The following is a 20536-nucleotide window of genomic DNA, read 5'->3' on the forward strand; positions in this document are numbered from 1 at the left end:
TCACACGTACCCATAGAGCCTGGCTAGAACTGTGTGTAAGGATACTTGCTCTCTCATCACACGTACCCATAGGAGCCTGGCTAACACTGTGTGTAAGGATACTTGCTTTATCATCACATGTACCCATAGGAGCCTGGCTAACACTGTGTGTAAGGATGCTTGCTCCACTGGGCATACTACTCTGGCCTAGGCTAGCATAGCCTTTGCTTTTCATCTGTTAGAATGAAGAGACGTTGATGAAAATGGACATTAAAAAAATGAATATACATTGGCTTGAAGTTGCTCAGGAGGCGGTAGACTTCCCAGGTCACAGAGTGAGTGACAGCAGCAGGGGCTCCCGTGAGGACAGTGCTGTGGGCTTCAGGAATGGAAGGCAGCCCTTACCACATGTCAGTGCAGTGTGAGTTTGAGACTAGAGGTAGCTATCACTCGAAGCATGGGCACCAGCCTGCAGCCACTTTCCTCCTTTCCCGGGGAGTGCCGGCTGGACACAGCCCAGGAAGGCATTTCAGTGCTGACTTCCACTGGGTTTGTTTGCCTATGAGACAGTACTCATGTGGCCTAGGCTGGACTTGAACTCAGTGCCGTCCAAGAATGAGCTGGGGACCCTCTTGTTTCTACCTCCCAAATGCTGCACGTGGAGCTGGGGGTTGAAATGGGGTTTCTTGTGTGCCCAAGGCAAGCCCTCTTTCAACTTCGACATGTGCCTTGTTTAAGTTTTCTGACTAATTCCAACAGAATAAAAACAACCCTGGGGTTCATCCGAGAGTGTTTATGTGCGGTAAAGGGTACTGTCAGGTCTAAAGCCAGGCTAATGTCAGGGCTGGAGTTTCTGGATTAGGCCTGCCCCTTTACTGGAATCAGGGCTCCTGACATTTCCTAAAGCCCGGTTGTTTTCTTAGGGGTTATGTGTCTTAAGAATCTGGAGGGTGGGGGACAGGCTTCCTCAGAGAACAGAGGCCTCGCTTTGGATGACTGAGAACAGACAATGTCCACATTGAAGGTGGGCTGGGCAAGGGGGAGTTAAGCAAGCAGAAAGGAACAGTTCAACTGTGAAGGCTCTGTGCCAAGTAACAAGCTTCCTTCCAGCTGACCTGACCCTTTTCAGAGACATATGTGGCCTGGGCTGCGCCTCTGATGCCTTTTTCCATTGAGGGGAACCTGAAGCCTGTGGTGCTGGCTCGCTGACAAGCCCACAAGAGAAGGCTCCTGGCCAGAGGCCTGGAATGAGCACCTCCCCTCTAGTCAGTCTGCCAGCGAGGGGTGCTCATTAGCAGGCTCCACCCTGCCACCCCCACCCCCAGCCTGCGGCAGGTGCCTGCATACTCCTCACTTGCCCACCATGTACAGGCAAGCTGATGCCCTCTGAGGGTTTCTGGAACAAAGAGGAGGAGAAAACTAATCTGGGGAAGTTTCCAGAACAGTTCCTCGGGCACCTGCTTATCTGTCCAGCTGCGAGACAGGGTTGATTTGTTGCCTGGAAAACTTAAGAGCACTTGGTGCGTTGCAAAGGTTGGTCCTTGGGCCCCCGGCAGCAGAGCCATGGGCACATTTAGAATCGCAGTTCTTACTTCAGATTTACTGAAGCAAGAAGCTCCAACCTGTTCGTCTGTAACATCCCCATTCCAGGCAGGTAAAATGTGAGAGCCTGCTTTAGTGAAAGGAGTTTCTCTGAGATTCAGGGCAGGTGTTTCTCCATTCCTAATTTCCCTCAACCTGCAGGTGTTGGTTCTATCATCTGTTGGTGGACTTGGGGGTGCACTACAGTCCTGGAACCGAATCTGGCCCATTGCTTGTTTTTATAAAGTTTTATTGGCTCCAGTGCCAAGCATTTGTTATGTATTAGTATAAATGAAATATGTATGGGTATCATGTGGGCTGTGAGCGCAGAATAGAGGAGCTGTGAGCATTGCTTGTAGCTTAAAATATTTCCTGTCTTGCCCCTCACAAACCTGGCCTGTCCCTCCCCCAAGTTAAGTGATTTTTTAAAAGTGTCTTATGAAGAACATGAATATACCCTTTAGTTTCACCAGCTCACAGCTGTCTCAGTCACACTGCCTGGGCAACACTGGGTCTCCCTCTGGCTTGGCTGCAATGGCACATCTGACATGTGGGTTGTGACCACGTTCACCTGGGCTATTTTCCAGGGTCCTCAAGGCTGCTTTTGCTGAGGACACTAACTCTTCATTGGGCCTGCAGATAACCTATGGGTAACTGGAACGGGACGAAGATGCGTGGCTTCTCTGTCTCTAGCTTGGGTCTGTCCTAAGCACCAGGCCAGATGCTACTCAGCTCTGCATGTAGACACGTTGACATTCAAGGAACTCTAACATCCTGTGAACTTGGCCTCGCTCCTCTACTCCCCGCTCCAAGGCTAACACTATCTACCAGCAGCCATGACTAGAACCAAGAGGCGTGGAAAGCGGAAGTAGAAAGCGGAAGCAACCTAGTTCCTGGTTCCTACCGCCTATCCCCAGAGAAGACGCGGAAATCCCTCCCTTTTCTTAGCCTATCTCTATCCCTCATTATCTCTCTGCGGCTCACTCTGAAACCGCTCAACTCTCTTTTGTTCCTGAACTTAGTTCAGGAGCAGAAGGTCCGCTCCTCTGCTCTTTGGCCAGCGGACACATCTCTGCCTCTCCTTCTCCTGGCACTTGTCTGTGGGACACTTAGTTTCCCCACGAGATTAGCTCCTGCACCTCAGCGCAGCGGCGCAAGGACTTTTCCAACCTTGGATCTCAATTGTACCTCTATAGACATTTACGTCGGCGCTGTAGCAGTCGTTTCGTCTGCTGTACAGATGGCCAGGGTGAGGGGAGGAACAACACAGGTGACGCCGCTTATGGACTGACAACTAAGGGGTTGGAACTAGTACCACAGAAAAACAAAGCGAAGCTGGAGATGCGACAGAGGGCAGGATTCCCTGTTCAGAGTCTGTATTAAGTTAGTCAAGGGTGATCTAGTCTCAAACTCTGGTACACTGAGTGCCCATTTCAAGCTCCCAGGCTACACCATGGGTTCATCTGCCTTACAAAATGTCCCGTCTGTACTTAGAAACACAGATGCTAATCTGCAAATCAGCCCAGGCTGAGACACTAGAGAGAGAAGGGCCCTTCTCAAGAGGAAAGGGGCATTTTACTTGAGCCTCTTACGCAATAGAAGGATTTTTAGCGCTTTGGGCTCTCTAATATTGAGAATTTCAGTGAAATAAATTTCTGAGCATCTAGCAGCCGAGGGCACAGGTCATGCACCTTGCTTCCTGCTCTGTCTTTCTGCACTCTTGCCCTCATCTTGTTGCAGCGACATGCCTTACTACTGTGCCGCCCTTCCTTTGCCCACTGGAGACTGTAGCTCCGGTTCTGCTTTCTTTCTTCCTTTCTTTCTTTCTTTCTTTTTTCGTTTTCGTTTTTCTTTCTGCAAAGCAGCTCCTAGACCTGCCCTCAGCACTGCAGGATGCACACTGACAGCCTCATCTTCAGTGTCCATCTCCTGTCCCCTACCTTGACCAGTCTGTCTCACATTTGGATCCCGGGTCCACCATCTCTAGAGACAGTCCACAGCCACATCAGAACAAACCCTTCACTGACCCCTGTGCCCAGTGCACACCACACGCTTTACAAAACTGTTTTTAAAGTATCTCTAGAACAGTAGCTTGTTAGAAGCTACCAGCCCAGGGAAACCAGAGCCTAACTAAGCACAGTGACATAAGCTAAGATGGTCCTAGCGTCGCCAAGAAACAAGGGGCAGAGACAGCAGCATGAGCGCTCTGAGGTGTCAGGAAAGAGGGCGCTCTGGTTTGCTTCCCAGTTGCTATGATCAAAGAGTGACCAAAAGAGACTTTGGGGGGCGGGGGGTGAGGGGTGGGGGGCAGGGGTGAGGGGTGGGGGTGAGGGCGGGGGGGCGGTAAAGGACTCACATCACCTTACACTTTACCACTTTACAGCCTGTCATTCGGGGAAGGAGACATGAACTGAAGGAAGGAACTGAAGCAGAGACCGTAGAGGAATGCTGCTTACTGGCTTGCTCCCCTGATCCCGCCCACCCAGCTTTTGCACACACCCCAGGCCCACTTGCCCAGGGGCGGCACCACCCACCGGGGCTGCGCCCTCTTCTATCAGTGGCCACTCAAGACCATTCCCTACAGATATACCCAAGGGGCCAATCACATAGAGGCAGTTCTTCAACACGGCTCTTTCTTTTCAGGCCAGGCTCACAGAGAAGCTTGACTAGCACGTGGGAATTTATTTGGGGTCTCCAGTTCACATCACCTGCATCCTGGCAGGGAGGAGATAGTGGGAGGAGCTTGAGGCTGCTGGGCCACATTGGTGTCCACAGTCAGGAAACCAAGAGGAATGAATGCTTGTGCTTTTAAACCGGTTTTCTCCTTTTTTTATTCAGCCTACGGTCCCAGCCCACGGCATGGTGCAGCTCACTTTCATGGCCAGCCTTTCCTCCTTTTGGAAACATTGTCACAGACATAGTGGGGGGGGGGGGTTGTTTCCACCTGATTCTAAATTGCCACCACAGGAGGCCCACTGAAGAGCTTGCTGGTCATGTCAGGGGGCTGACTGGGAACCAAATGAGTATCACTAGCAAAAAAAAAAAAAAAAAAAAAAAAGCATTTGTATGTTTAAGGTTGAAGGTAAATGATCTAATCAATCTTCAAAACACATAATTTATATATCATCTTAACATTGACTATAAGATGTATAATAGGGGCTGGAGAGATGGCTCAGAGGTTAAGAGCACTGACTGCTCTTCCAGAGATCCTGAGTTCAATTCCCAGCCACCACATGGTGGCTCACAACCATCTATAATGTGATCTGATGCCCTCTTCTGGCCCGCAAGTGTACATGCAGGCACAACACTGTATACATAATAATAAATAAATCTTAAAAAAAAAAAAAAAAGATGTATAATAAAGCCAGAATCTCAGCACTTGGAAGAGGAGGCCACCCTTGGCTACACAGTAGTTTGAGTCCAGCCCGAGCTACAAGAGACCCTTGCCTACAAACAAACAAACAGACAAACAAACACTCCCATAAAAAGGTGCGGAATGACTTTAATCACCAGCTCACCAAAACTGGCTCACCTCCAAAGAAGTGCAGAAGCCTAGGTGCCGGTGTCTCAGGCAGGCAGAAGCCGTCCCTGCGCATTGCTGATTTCTTCCGGGCCTTTACCGCTGACTGCTGTCTGGCAAGCAAACTGCATGTTCCCGGTTGGTTCTTTTCTCTTGTTCTCTTGGGTGATGACTGCACACTTTCTCCTATCTCCTTAGATGCCTGTCTCTTCTCGGCAGACCCATTCCTAATGTCCTGTCTTCCTGCTTCATTCTGGAAACTTCCAGGAGAAAATTCCCCAAGCTCTCACATGCACCCCTCCTGTACTGTTACCCGTGCCCTGTTATGGTGAATGGGCAAGCCCTGCGCTGCCGTCCTGGAGTCTGCTGGAGCCACTGCAGTAGCTTATGCCCTTTTGTTTACTCATTCTCATCAGAATACAAACACATTACTATTTCTGTATATTAAAAAAAGAATAATAAATGTCAATCTGGCCAGAGTGGCACATATCTTTAATCCCAACACTTGGGAGGCAGTGGTAGGCGGATCTCTGAGTTTGACATTAGTCTGGTCTACATAGTTGAGTTCTAGGACAGCCAGGGCTACACAGAGAAACCCAGTTTCAAATGAATGAATGAATGAATGAATGAATGTATGTCAGGCTGCCTGCCACCAAGCCTAGTGACCTGAGTTTGAACCCTGAGACCTACTAGCTGTCCTCTGACCTTCACATGCACACTGTGGCATGATGTGCACACCCACGCTCAATCCACATAATAATAATAATAATAATAATAATAATAATAATAATAATAATAATAATAATAATAATAATAATAGTAATTCACCTCTTAATCCCATCCTTTGCACGTTTTCTTCCCCCACCAACTTTATTAAGAATTAGCTGGATGGGCTGGAAAGATGGCACAGAGGTTAAGAGCGCCACCTGCTCATCCAGAGGTCCTGAGTTCAATTCCCAGGAACCATCTGATGGCTCACAACCATCTTCTGGCCTGCAGCATAAACATAAAGCACTCATACACATTAAATAAATAAGTAAATCTTAAAAAAAAAAAAAAAGAGTTGGCTGGACACAGAGTCCTCAGCCTACCTGTCTGGCCAGCGGGAGGAGTCATGCAGTCAAGCTCCTGTCTGAACTTGTCACTCACTTTTCTGGACATGTGGATGGTTCTCTTCAGTCCAGTCTTCCTAGTCTCTTTTCATCTTCCCAACTCCCAAATGCCGGAGTATCCAGTACTGAGTTTCTGGACTCTCTTCCTCTTTGACGTGACTTTGCTGATTATTAAGTGTTGGGAACAAGCAAAAGAAACTTATTCTAAGTGCTGCCATTTCATTTGCACACTCCATTTAATCGGAGGGAGAAGCTAAGATGCCAGGCCCTAGGGCAGCTGGGCACTTCCCAACAGCTGAGCAGGAACTGTAAGGAGACAATTGTCTGAATCCAGCCATCTCAGACAACTGTCTCCATCTTGCTGGGGGGGGTCACACTAAGTTCATGGTCCCAGGTCCAAAGACCTACTCATATGCTGATTGATGGAAACTCCTTTGCGCAACCCCTTATGTCAAAATATGATTGGACAATGCTACAGCCCAACCCACTCCCCCTCTTATGGTTTCATTCATTCATTTTTTTTTTTTTTAAGATTTCTTTCTTTCTTATGTACACAGTACTTTGTCTGCAGGTACACCAGAAGAGGGCACCAGATCTCATTGTAGATGGTTGTGAGCCACCATGTGGTTGCTGGGAATTGAACTCAGGACCTTTGGAAGAGCAGGCAGTGCTCTTAACCTCTGAGCCATCTCTCCAGCCCATGGTTTCATTCTTTAAATATATGGTACAATGTCCCTTCAAGGTCGCAGTTCAATATATATATATATATCCCCCCCCAAGACAGGGTTTCTCTGTGTAGCCTTGGCTGTCCTAGACTCACTTTGTAGACCAGGCTGGCCTCCAACTCACAGCAATCCACCTGCCTCTGACTCTCGAGTGCTGGGATTTAAAGGCGTGCGCCACCACACCTGGCTCAGCTCTTTTTTCAGTCTGTAGTTTGGCCCTGACTGATCAGTAGTGGCTTGGTTACAATACATTTTTGTTATCTACATTGACCTGGTGTCTGAGTCATGTTGGATTTAAGTGCACACCACAGCATTAGTATCATCTGTATGTGCATGTGGCCCACACTGAGCAGCTCTGACCTTCTTCCTTGAACACCTCAACTGGAATCTACCTGCCACTTAGAGGTCAGACAGGCATCGCACGGGGCATATCCAAACACTGACCTCCAGTCGCTCTAACTGGAGCCTTCTCCATTGGCTATAGGCGATCCCACTCCCCTCGGTTTTCAAGGCCCCAGTGTATCATCCTTGACTTCTTTGGACTCTCTGGCTCTGTAAAGCTTGGTAGCAAGACCTCAATAGAAATGTCTTCTATAAAATACTATTCTATGTCAGGTGTTTGTCTTCTTGTTATGCTAATGGTGGGATTTGTACAGCTGTATTAGTCTTTTACTTGAGTAAATAGCAAGGGAGGGATCTGGAGTAGGTGGCCACAGTTCCTTGAATATTCAGACACAGATTTTATCACTCATTAAGAGACACTTTTGCTGGTTTATACATCTTGTTTGCAGTGTATTTTTCCACTCAGTAAATGAAGATGTATTCCTGTCTTCTGCTGCTGTGGAGAAATAAGCCTTCATTGGAACTGCTGTTCCTTTGTGATTTATCTGGCTCTGCAATAGCTGCTTTTTTTTTTCTTTTCTTTTTCTTTCTTTTTTTTTTCCGAGACAGGGTTTCTCTGTGTAGCCTTGGCTGTCCTGGACTCACTTTATGAACCAAGTTGTCCTAGAACTCATAGCAATCCACCTGCCTCTGCCTCCCAAGTGCTGGGATTAAAGGTGTGCGCCACCATGCCCGGCTGCTGCTTTCTTTTTCCTCTCTACTGTCCTTCACTTTTCCTGTAAGTGCAGTGTAGAAAGATTACCTGGGGGCTGGAGAGATGGGTCAGTGGGCAAAGGCACTTGCTGAGCAAGCCTGATGACCCGAGTTTGATCCCCAGAGCTGGATGCAGTATTGTGCATCTGAATTCCAAGTACTCCCAAGGTGAGAAGGGTGTATCCCAAAGAATGGCAGAGACAAGAGGGACCCTGCTTCTACAAGGTTGAAGACCCAAGGTGCGCGTACACACATGCGCGCGCGCGCACACACACACACACACACACACACACACACACACACTTCTTTGTGGGGCACTGAAGAGATGGCTCAATGAGCAAGAGCATCGATTACTCCTCCATAGGACCCTGACTGGATTCTCAGCACTCATGTGGCAGCTGTAACTACTTTCAGGTCATTGGAGGCCCTCTTCTTCTGATCTCTATGGGCACCAGGCACACATACGGTATACATACATACATACATACATACAGGTAAACACTCATGCACATAAAATTCCTATTAAAAAGAGATTTCTTTGCATGTGCCTACCTGCCCTTCTGCTCTATTTCCATAGATGAAGAAGCACTGGGCCCTCATCTAAGAGCCAGGCAGATACAGCCACCCAATTTTGGACTGCAGCTTCCAGCACTGTATCTTTTTCTTTTTTTTTAAGATTTATTTACTTATTACTATGTACAGTCCTCTGCCTGCATGTACACCCACAGGCCAGAAGAGGGCATCAGATCACATTATAGATGGTTGTGAGCCACCATGTGGTTGCTGGGTAGAACCTCTGGAAGTGCAGTCAGTGCCCTTAACCTCTCTCTAGCCTAGCACCGTATCCTAAATAAACCTCTTTATAAATTATCCAGCCTCAAGTGTTCTGTTACAGTAACAGAAATCAGCGGAGACACCATAATCCCAGCAACTAAAACATAATCAATAAATAATTGCTGATTTAATCTCTCACCAGTCCTATTCTCTGTATACTCATTCCTTGCGGCAGAAGTAACTCCTTCCACTTTTGTGCTCCCTCCATACTTTGGGAAAAGCAGGATATCGTTCTGCGTGCCGTAAGCTTACTAACTACAATGTAAGTTTTGCCAGAAGAGGAACTGTCATTTTCTTTTTCAAGCCAGTTTTACTACTTGGAGTAAGGAGTAGGTCAACAAACGAGTACTGAATGAGTGAGTGAGTGAGTGAATGAAGGGATGTTACTGACTGGTCATAGAGACTTGAGAAACATTTTCTAACATAACTCACCAATAGGCAAGAAAAAAAAAACCCAATATATGACCCTTCACTCTAAAAGTATTAAAAGAGTGACAGCTAAAGCAGACTCCCACTTGATCATGTCTTGTGTCTGTGAAACAATTTCCACCAATGAGCAGGAGGAGAAAGAAGGGCTCTAAGATGCACAGATGTAGCTTGAGTCCTTCTGTATCTGATAATGAACTTTAATGCTATAGCAATGGCTGTAGGAGGGAAACAATTTCCTGCAGCCACGTGGTCTTGGGGACTTTCAGAAATGCTCATCCTCACCCTGGAACGCATCCTTGTCATTGTGACAAAGGCTCCTTTGGCCTGCACTCAACTGACAGCTGACGGCGGGAACGTGCATCACCACAGTTCCTTCGACTGGCTTAACTGTGTCCAGTCTGTTGCCAGAGAACAAGCTACCCTTCTGGGCATATGGGAAAGCAGACGCTGCCTACAGACTTAGAGCATGCATTTCTTTCCCATATTTAGCAAACACTTTTGTAACCAGTCTGCTGTCAAAAGATTCCTAAAATATATCTGACTCGCTGATCCACCTCACATGCAGTGTCTGTGTATTTCTAGTATATTTATTATGTAGCAGCGCATCTGATAGTATGCAGGGGTTGAAGACTGCCCAAGAGCCTTTATGACTTGAGCAGCCGACAAGGCACAAAAAGGACTCAGTGTTAAGTCTCGGGTTGCAGAGCAGATGACGCTGACTCATTAGGAACTTTGGCCAAGAGCTTCCCGTGTCCAAATATTTCAAAACACTTTTAAGTGCCTGACTTTGGGAGGCTTGTTGGTTTGTTTGTTTAAATAAATGGCTTCACATGTAATTCATTTCTGTGACTACTTCACGGGAGCACACAGACCAGGGAACAGAGCTGGGTTCCCCACGGAAAACCTCAGGATCTTCCTAAGGCCTGACGTCCTTCCCACGCGGCTGGATTTGCTGGTGGCAATGCAGGGTTGATGAAAACACAGCTTGAGAAGACGGCCGGAGGAAATGGAACAGTTTTGGAGGAGGAGAGTGTAACAACGAAGTCTCATATGAACATAAATGGAAAGGCAACTGACATAGAGCCCCAGATAAAAGGCTCAGGGGACTGGCTGCTCTTACCGAATCTCCACCCTGTCAACAGCCAGCATCGCGGCAACTGGCCAGATCTATGAACTGTTCGATTCCTAATGGATTCCCTGGGCCACTTCCATTACTCATTCGCTGAACTGCCAACAGTTGGCAGATACGCAAGTGTGAGGTCTAGGGTTTGCATTTTCTATTGCTGTTCTAACGAATCATTCCCACCACTGGGGCTGAACAACACGCGTCAGCTGTCTTACGACTCTGTGGCTCTGAATTTGAAGGCCTCAGGCGGCCTAAGGTGCCAGCACTTCCTTTCTGAAGGCTAGGGTTGGGGTTACTACATTCCTCATTCCTGTTGACTGTCATGGAAAGCTGCCTCCAGCTCTCAGTGGCCGCTGTATCCATCGTGGCATCCTTTTTCCATCTTGAAAGCCAGAGACAGTGGAGTAAGCCCTTGCAATGTGGCACTCTTCTCATCCTTTACCATCTAGGTCAAGGATGTTCTGTGATTTTTACCAAGCCATGTGACTTGACTGGGACCTCCCCGCCCCAATGATAACTCAGGATAGTCTCCCTAATCATATCTGCAAAGTCCCTGTGATGGCTAATCTTGGTTGTCACGTGATGTACCTCAGTGAAACAACTCTGGCCATTAGAATGGCCTGTGGATATGTCTGTAGGGCTTCCCCCGTGCCCAACTGATGTATGAGGGCATATCCCTGTAAGTGGTACCATCCCGAGGTTAGGTGAGCCTAGGCTGCATTAAAGAAAGTCGCTAAATATGAGCCTAGGAACAAGCAAGTAAGCAGCACTCCTCCATGCTTCATGTCAAATTCTTGTTGTGACTTCCCTTGATGACGGACTGTAACATGAAAGCAGAAATAAACTCTTTCCTCTTCAACTCGCTTTAGTTACAGTTTTTATCACAGCAGAAGACAAACAAAGCAGAACAGTCCCTTTGCCAGATAAGGTACCATTTCCAGGTCCTGGGAGTGTGTGTGTGTGACAGTCTGCCAGGGTAGAGGCTGCTGTGCAGTCTGTATTCTGAATTGTTGCTTTTCAGAGACTTGGAGCTGGCATGAGATTGGCATGTACTGCCAAAGGCTACTTTCTCTACATAAATATATTAGCAGAGTATAATTCTCTTTTGAGAATATTAAATTTGGAGGGTAAAATAAGAATGGGTCAGCCGGGCGTGGTGGCGCACGCCTTTAATCCCAGCACTCGGGAGGCAGAGGCAGGCGGATCGCTGTGAGTTCGAGGCCAGCCTGGTCTACAAAGCGAGTCCAGGACAGCCAAGACTACACAGAGAAACCCTGTCTCAAAAAAACCAAAAAAAAAAAAAAAAAAAAAAAAAAGAATGGGTCAAACTTCTATATATTGCTAATATATTCTTTAAAGCAACTGAAGGAAAAAAAGAGATAGAAAATAAGTGGAGCACAAGCTAGAGGATTTAAAAAAACAACTAGAGATCCTCTTAACCGAGTACTTAAAATTTTATAGAGTCAGATGTGGTATTTAATGTCTGTAATTTCAGTATGTGGGAGATTTTAGCAAGACACTCTTAAAAGCCAAAATAGAACAAAACAAAAAACCCCAAAGCACTGAGGTATATTCATTTTGAGATAATTGTAGATTCAAATACAACTTAAATAATACCTACACCCAGTTTTTCCCAGTAGCAACATTTCTTCTGTAAACACCACACAGTATCAAAACCAGGAAGCTGGTTTGATTGCTACACTCTTACTCAGATTTCTTCCTTACAGGAACATTCACTCATGTGTACACAAATCCATACAGTGTTCTCATGTGTTAAGCTGAGTGAGTGAGCATCCTCACAGTCAGGGTGAAAACAACTGAGGGTTTTTGTTTTTTGGGTTTTCAAGACAGTGTTTCTCCTGTAGCCCTGGCTGCCCTGGACTCACTTTATAGACCAGGCTGACCACAAACTCACAAGAGATCCACCTGCCTTTGCCTCCCAAGTGCTGGGATTAAAGGCTTGCGCCACCACATTCAGCTCAACTGAGGTTTTTTGGACATAGAGCCTTGCTATGCATGCCACCCAGGCTGGCCTCCAACAGATGTGTAGGACCACAACTGGCTGGATTTAGTGGTTTTTAAAAACATTAGAGAGAGAGAGAGAGAGAGAGAGAGAGAGAGAGAGAGAGAGAGAGACACACACACACACACACACACACACACACACACACACACACACACACACACAGAAAGAGACACAGAAAGACAGAGAATATATGAATGTGCCACTCTCAGAGGCCAGGAGACAGTGTTGAACCATCAGGAGCCAGAGTTACAAGTGGTTGTGAGCTGCCTTGGTGTGGGCGCTGGGAACTACACTTGGGCCTTCTGGAAGAACAGCACTCCTGAGCCATTTCTCCAGCTCCTGAATTTAGTAATTTTAGAAACGGTTATCATTTGATGAACGGATCCCACAGCTAAAAGCCCAATACTTTCATTTTGGAAAGAAGTTAACCTGTGTACATGCACCCTAGAGCGCCAGCATATGCATTATGGTGGCGACCAGCATGGGTCAAGTTAACCAGCGAACACCACAAAACATTCCAAATCCAAACCTTCCCACTTCCCCTGGAATGCGAACACCTGACATTCAGCAAACATAATGATTTAGTCTATTTTTTCATCTTAGGTATTTTTTGTTTAGAAGGGAACTGATGAGACATTAATGACTGCTTGGGTCACATGCCTAGCACACAGTAGCAAGTCAATTGGTACCTGTTGGAAATAGTTTCAACTGCTAAACACGCACATCTTCATATTTCACTGTATGGATGGTTGGATGCCTCAATCATTGGAAACAGTTTCAAGGTAAACTTAGAATGAAAGGGGCAGTGAGGAGAACACAGTGTACAGCCCTTCACTGACTCAACACATCGGCAGCTATTCATACTAGAGGCATGTGGGAAAGGACAGCTCCCGCCCCACTGGATGATGCAGGGAGAACAGAGTGTTGTCTGGGGGAAGTATTTAGGAAGTCTTCCTAGGAAAGAATTACTGTTTTAAAATTTACTGTGGGAAAGATTAAGCCTTGTCACAGGTGGGAGCAATCTTGGCGGGCTTTACCCTTGGGGCACCCCATGAATACCTTGTGACAGACTGAGTGGAGCCATCCTGGGTCTGGAATTCAGGAAGCAGACCTGGGAACCCCACCTGGACTATTGTCTTTCTAATTGACCCTCACCGGGAGAAGGAGCCGGTCCTTCCCACTGACTCAGGCAGTTGGGGAAGAGAGAACAACAAAGTCAGCTGGGAAGAGAGCGTGAGAGCAGCGGACCAGCTAGACCAGCATGCGGGCCAGAAAGACACCTAAGGACCCGTCCGTGGAACGGCTACCAGAAGGTTCACTCTTTTGTCCCTTTAACCTTTTTCCTTCTTGTATAAGCTAGCTGGGTTGTATAATAAAGTTTAATTACTAAGAAATAGAGTCAACAATTTACTAAATTCAGCTCGGCATGGTGGTGCACACCTTTAATCCCAGCCCTTGGGAGGCAGAGGCAGGTGGATTGCTGTGAGTTTGAGGCCAGCCTGGTCTACAAAGTGAGTCCAGGATGGCCATGGCTACACAGAGAAACCCTGTCTCGAAAAACAAAAAACCAAAAAACAAACAACCCCCACCCAAAAAGGTTAAAATTACTAAATTCAGGAGCCTGAGAAATGGCTCAGGAGTTAAGCCCAAGTGTGGTTCCCAGCGCCCACACTCAACTTATAGGAAGCCTTTAATCCTAAAGCAGAGCAGTGGGCGGCTAGCTACCGACATCATTCAATCCACAGCCAGTAAAAGGTTTTGAGGAACTATAGGATTTCCTTTTTTAAACAGAACTTACAAGTTACTGTTAGGCAGGAGCCACGCTAGTCTCTTTACTATTCCAATTTTAGTATATGCTTATGACCTTATGACTTCTTGTGAGGACCAGCACTATGTGTAGTCTTAGGTGGCCTGGAATTTTGAAGACCAGGCTGGCATAAATTTTACAGAGGTTTACCTAACTCTGCCTCTTGAGTGCTAGAACTGGATCTTATGATTTTTAAGGTTCTCCTAACTACTTAAGGCCTGGGTTGCCTTCTTGTGTTTGAAAACAAATTCACCCAAGAAAGTATCTGCTTATGAAAAAATTGAGTATTTACTGAGATTTATATCTCTATTATATGCAATTGAGATATAACAATGAACATATATATGCAGTCTATATTGATGAAAGTGAGAGGGAAAATAATTGAAGGTAGTGCAATATAAATTGCATTGGTAAACTGTCATGTGCTGCTGTGGAGACGGTCCTGCCTGGAAATCTCTCCACTGGGAGTCCCTGTGTGACAAAGCTGGACCTCATCATTTCCGCTGCTGTAAGCTCCCACACTCGTGTCTCTCTGCTCGTTATAGTTTTTTTTTTTTTAACTTTATTTGCTAAATATTTAAATTCATTCATTCAAAATTGAACAGTTATCACAGATCATTCTCCCAATAGAAATCTTTATATATTTCTAAATCCCAGGTTAATGTTTCTTATGTACTTACAAATAAAAATACTGTAAAAAATTAAATATGAAATTTATTTTTTGAAGTTAAATTAAATTGTACATGTATGGGTGCTTTGCCTGCATGTATACGTGTGTACCACATGCACACTTGGTGGCAATGGAGGCTAGCAGCATGTTGGGTCCTCTGACCCAGATGTTGGGGACTGAACCTGGGTCTGGAAGAGCAGTCACCTCTCCTGCTCCCTCGAAACTCAAGTTTTAAAGATGCAGTTGATATGATGGACTGAGTCTGCATGATGACAGAGGAAGTTACATTCAATAATACACTAGTTACAGAAAAGAGAACAAATTATTTAGCTTTATTAAAAATTTCCAATTTATAACCAAAATATACAACCACTACATTTAAAATCAGTTTTTACACTCACAGTTAAAGTGCTAAGAAAACATTTACAAAACTGACATCAGTCTACTGTAAACAAAATAAATCTACAACAGCAGAGTGCAAAGCACACCCAGCTACCGTGAAAGTCCAGCCCATGCTCTAACTGGGTGTGCTCGCCCGACACAGACCCCAACAACAGCAACTTTCCACTCACCTGGAAATGAACAGTTTTAGCTGATGTATGCAGAAGAACCATGAAGAACCAATGCCACAAGACACAAGTTTTCATCACAAACACTTTCTAACTAGATAACTGTATGATAAAACAAGGTTAGAGTTTTAGAATTTAGAATCAACTCAGTAATTCAGAATAACACTTTTAAAAACTAAATTGCTAAGTACCAGTTATTTAAAAATAAGTTTCAGAAGAATGAAAAAAGGAGTAGATTTCCTACCTCCATATCCCTTGTTAACAGAAAATAGGGAAAGTCTTTTTTGAGCAAGCATGGACAGTATTCACCCATAAACTTCCTATCACTGACCAGAGCTGTCAAATGACGACGTGTTTGCTTTTGATGCTGATTTCTTTCACCAAGACAGTAAGATTATAGTTACTAATAATTTAATAGGAGTTGTCTGATATTCCTTCTAACACGGGAGGTGGGTCTCACTTTGGACACACTGACTACAACAGCTGGGACTAGAAGGAAACTAGGAAGGTCCAGGCTGAGCATTTGGGAAACCAGTCAGATAAAGAAGGGCTCACTCAGGGCATCACTTGGGTGGATCACCTAGGAAGAAGTGTACCAAGTCTCTACTGAAATCAAAGTAGCTTTCTCAAGCTGGGAGCAGTGGCACACACCTGTAATCCCAGCACTCAGGAGGCAGAGGCAGGAGGATCGGTGTGAGTTCCAGGCTAGCCTGGTCTACTAAGTGAGTCTGGGACAGCCAGGGCTATACAGAGAAACCCTGTCTTGAAGAAAAACAAAAAACAAACAAACAAACAAACAAAAAAACCATAGCTTTCTCCAGCCTAAGAATGCATCAAAGACTAGGACACCCAGAGGCCCTGTGAGAGCGTGCTGTGTACTGAGCAGCGACTGCTAGCAGCTATCTTAATTACTTACAACTATACAGGGCAACTTAGTTTGAGTTTGAAATAAGTTAGTTTATACCTTTTTGGATCATAACTGGGGGTTTTCTATATGGGACTTTCATATTCTTACATGTGTTTTTTATATTCTTATATCTCTGTTCTTATATAACCAGAATCTAAGCATAAAGAAATCTTTAGATGGAAGCTTATAGAACATGTGTTGACCGTGTAACATGACATTCGTTACTGCGGAGTGTCCATCAGAGGATAAAACTCAGTAGTTAGCAGACATGGAGCACACAGCACACTGGGGGACTCGTCTTCCTCTAAGCGGCATTTATCGACTACTTCTGTGACATTGAGGCAGTGCCTCAGCTTATAAAAAGCATGAAAATCAAACGCAGACTTAGTGAAGAGCTCATGTAACTTAAAAGCCCTCAGAAGCATTTATTTCAAATTGATAAAATATCTGTAAAAGCAGGAATTCAGCAACAAGACAAGCAGAAGCTTTTGAGATGGCCTAAGAGTTCACGTAGTCTCCTCTTCTGACAGTCTGGGAAGAGCTGGGACGAAAATCTTTTTGTTTGGTTGTTCCTTTAATATACATCATCAGATGGCTAACATGTGGTTACTTTTTACTCCCTAAGACAGCAATTTCACATGCTTAGAAGAATATTTTCCAACTATTCAGACAGCAGGAACCTTGACTGTCAGAAAACCACTGATCAACAAAGAGCTGTCTGTTGAGACAGACAACAAGAGGCAGCTCATTTAGTAAATACTAGACTTAGATATTCTGTATTATAGAAAATGAAGTAACTATTAATCATAGATACAACATATAAATAATATAATCCTCCAAACTGACTATTAGATTAAAATATCAAGAAGTATTTTCTTTTCTCTTTTTTAAAACAGGGCCTTATGTAGCTTAGCCTGGCCATGAACTCCTGGCAATCCTCTGTCCTTAGTTAGCCTCCTAACTAAGACACATGTCATCATGCTAGGGCTGACAACAACAAGGTCGTAATTTAAAATCCTAATTCTGAAGGGTTAGCCTTCATAATACAGTGGTTCCTACAAACAAAATAAGACAATGCAATGCTTAAAGTTGTCAGTGAACTTTTTGGAAGTTGGAGGAGGGGAGGGGGTGTGGTGACAATGGTGTATCTTTATCACGATGAAACAAAAATCTAGACTTCAGTGAGAACATAAAAATCAAGAACAAAATCCAGAAATTGAAAATAAAAGCAGAAAATTAGTTTGAAGTTGGTATTTAAGGACTAGAGATAACACTGTTCAATGGCAGGAGGTTTGGATAATGAAGGAAAGGTACGTACGGTTCCATCATTAGTGACACACACACACACACACACACACACACACACACACACACACACACACACACACACAGAAGGAGGGAAGATGGGGAGGAAGGGAAAACTACAAGCTGGTGTTAAGCGCACGGAAGCATGATGGGGTGGCTCCTGCCTGCAGTCTTGGCACCCAGGAGGCCCATGAAGGAGGGCTGTAAGCTCCTGGCTAGCCTGGACTACATGGCAAGTTCAAGGCCTTGATACTTGGTAGAAAAGACCTAGGCCTGCTGAGTTAGAGCACTTGTCCAGTATATGCAAGGCCCTAGCATCAGGCAAAATAATAAAACAAACATAAATCACAAGAAGCTAGATGGTTCTGGGGGAAGTTAGAATACTATAAAAAGAGAAATAAATTCAGATTTATTTCAATTCATAGCCAAGATATATAAGAAATAATACTCAACGACAGGAGAACTTCCAGACTCTGAACACCTTTCTCTACTTAGTTTTTGACACAGTCTCACTATGCAGCTCAGGTTGGCCTGGAATTTGCCATGCAGCACAGGATGGCCTTAACTTTGTAATCCTTCTGTCTTAGTCTCTCAAAAATTGCCCAGTGTGAGCCAGCACATTTACCTCAGACAAACATTTTCACACTAGAGAGTCCTTTTTTATGATTTATACAAGGCATATTCATCTCAGCTCAATGTCAAACCTACTGTGTTGTTCTCTTTAAAAAACAGATTTCATAGTAAATGCTTCTGCTGGCAAGATTAGCTCTGGGAAAATGATCTGAGATAGGCTGAGGGAAGAAATGTTCAAAACTGAGGGTGGAAGGAACAGCCAGACAAACAGAAAAATACAAGATAGCTAACTATGAACCACTCTGGGGTCACTTGGTTTTCCCTCACAGAGCTTCTCATTATCAATCTCAAATAGTCACTGAAACTGGACTTCACATTCAACATGTGCAACAATAAAAACCTGTAGAGCCGGAAAACGAAAAATAAATGTGTTGTTTTTAAGAGACAATTAAAAACTGATAACGGTCATAGTTAATAGCAGGATATATCTGAGAAATGTGTTGCTAGGCAACTGGGTCACTTTGCAACATCATAGGATGCACTCACCCAATCACACACCTGTGGGACCACTGCTGTCTAGACATGCACACACGCGCTCAGGCACCTACACTCTACATGCGAATGCACATCACAGCCCACATGTGGTGTTCAGAGGACAGCTCGCAGGGGTCTGCTGGGTTTGTTCTCTCTTTCCACCACATGGCTCTCTGGGATGGAAACCAACAAGTACTCGTGCCTGCTGAATCATCTCACTGGCCCCATTAGAGAATAGTTAAGGAGACTTTACTGTAGTAGTTTCTCCAAAGGCAGGACAAATTGACAATAACAAATCACATCTATCTCTAACAATATTTTATGAATTTTGTTTTCAATGCTGGGACTGAGTCCAGGGCCCTGTCTATTGCTGAGCTAACTCCTCATCTTGCTAATATTTTAAAGTAGGTCATCACTTTTCTGTGGCAATCTAGCAAAAAACATATTCAATGAGTATGAGGAGGCAGTTAAAGAGTAACAATTAAATGAAAAAATCCTATTCAATTTCTCTGAGTTCTTTTAGATTTTATAATCAATCCAGTAGTGGTCCGTACACACCTTTAATCCTGCCTCTTGGGAGGCAGACCGACAGATCTGAGTTCAAGGCCAGCCTGGTCTACGGAGTGAGTTCCAGGACATCCAGGGGTACACAGAAAAAAACTAATTAATAACAATAATAATAATAATAATAATAATAATAATAATAATAATAATAATAATTTTTATGATCATGTGAATGGTGGTACAACCTGACAGCCTTTAACTTAGCGAAGGGGCCAGTGCTGTAACTGGCTGTCACTAATTTTATTTTGAACACATGCTAGGGCTGTTCTCCCAATAAACTACACTACAGCTCTAAGGATTGCATTGTGTTTGAGACCTTGATTAAATACCTACATTAATAATTAAGACAACAAAGACCACAAAATATCATGTCATTTTTTTCGTTTATCAACTTATCATGTTGATGTTTAAGTTGTTTTTGTTTTTTGATTAAAAACCATGTCTGGTACTTATAACTTCTTTTACTTTTATATCTGTAATACAATTTTCCTCTTTTAAAAATCACTGGAGAGATGGCTCAGAGGTTGAGGATACTGACTGCTTTTCCAAAGGCCGTGAGTTCAATTCCCAGCAATCACATGGTGGTTCACAAGCATCTATAATGTGATCTGATGCCCTCTTCTGGCCTGCAGGTGTACATGCAGGCAGAGCACTGTTACATCATAATAAATAAATAAATCTTTTTTAAAAAATCATTTAAGCAAAAAAAAAAAAAAAAAAAAAAAAAAAAAAAAAAAAAAATCATTCAAGCTAGGGCATAGTGGCACACTTGAAAACCCAGCACTTGCCTGGGAGTGACCATAAATTCAAAGCCAGATTAGCCTGAGGTATTTTGTGAGGAATGGCAGGACACTTTCCTAGCATTGGGGGTCCTGGAGTGTGAGCTCCTGCATCGCAGTGACAGAACAAAAGAAACACTAGCAAACCTCTCATAGTATCTGTCAACTTAAGCTCAAGTTGCCTTAGCTGTGTAAGCTGACCACATAAACACAGTTATGGGAAGAGAACAAAAGTGAGCTCACAGCAATGACTATAAAATGGTCAAGGGATAAACAAATTAGCATCCAGTGGAATTTGAGACTCTTACTCAAATCCCTGCATTTCTTCAACTGCAAACAAAAATGCTTTGTCTGATGTTACACAGCTTCATTGAAAGGAGAAGCAAGACTAGATATCAGCT

The sequence above is a fragment of the Acomys russatus genome, chromosome 18 (assembly GCF_903995435.1).
Source record: "Acomys russatus chromosome 18, mAcoRus1.1, whole genome shotgun sequence".
NCBI classification, from domain to species: Eukaryota; Metazoa; Chordata; class Mammalia; order Rodentia; family Muridae; genus Acomys; species Acomys russatus.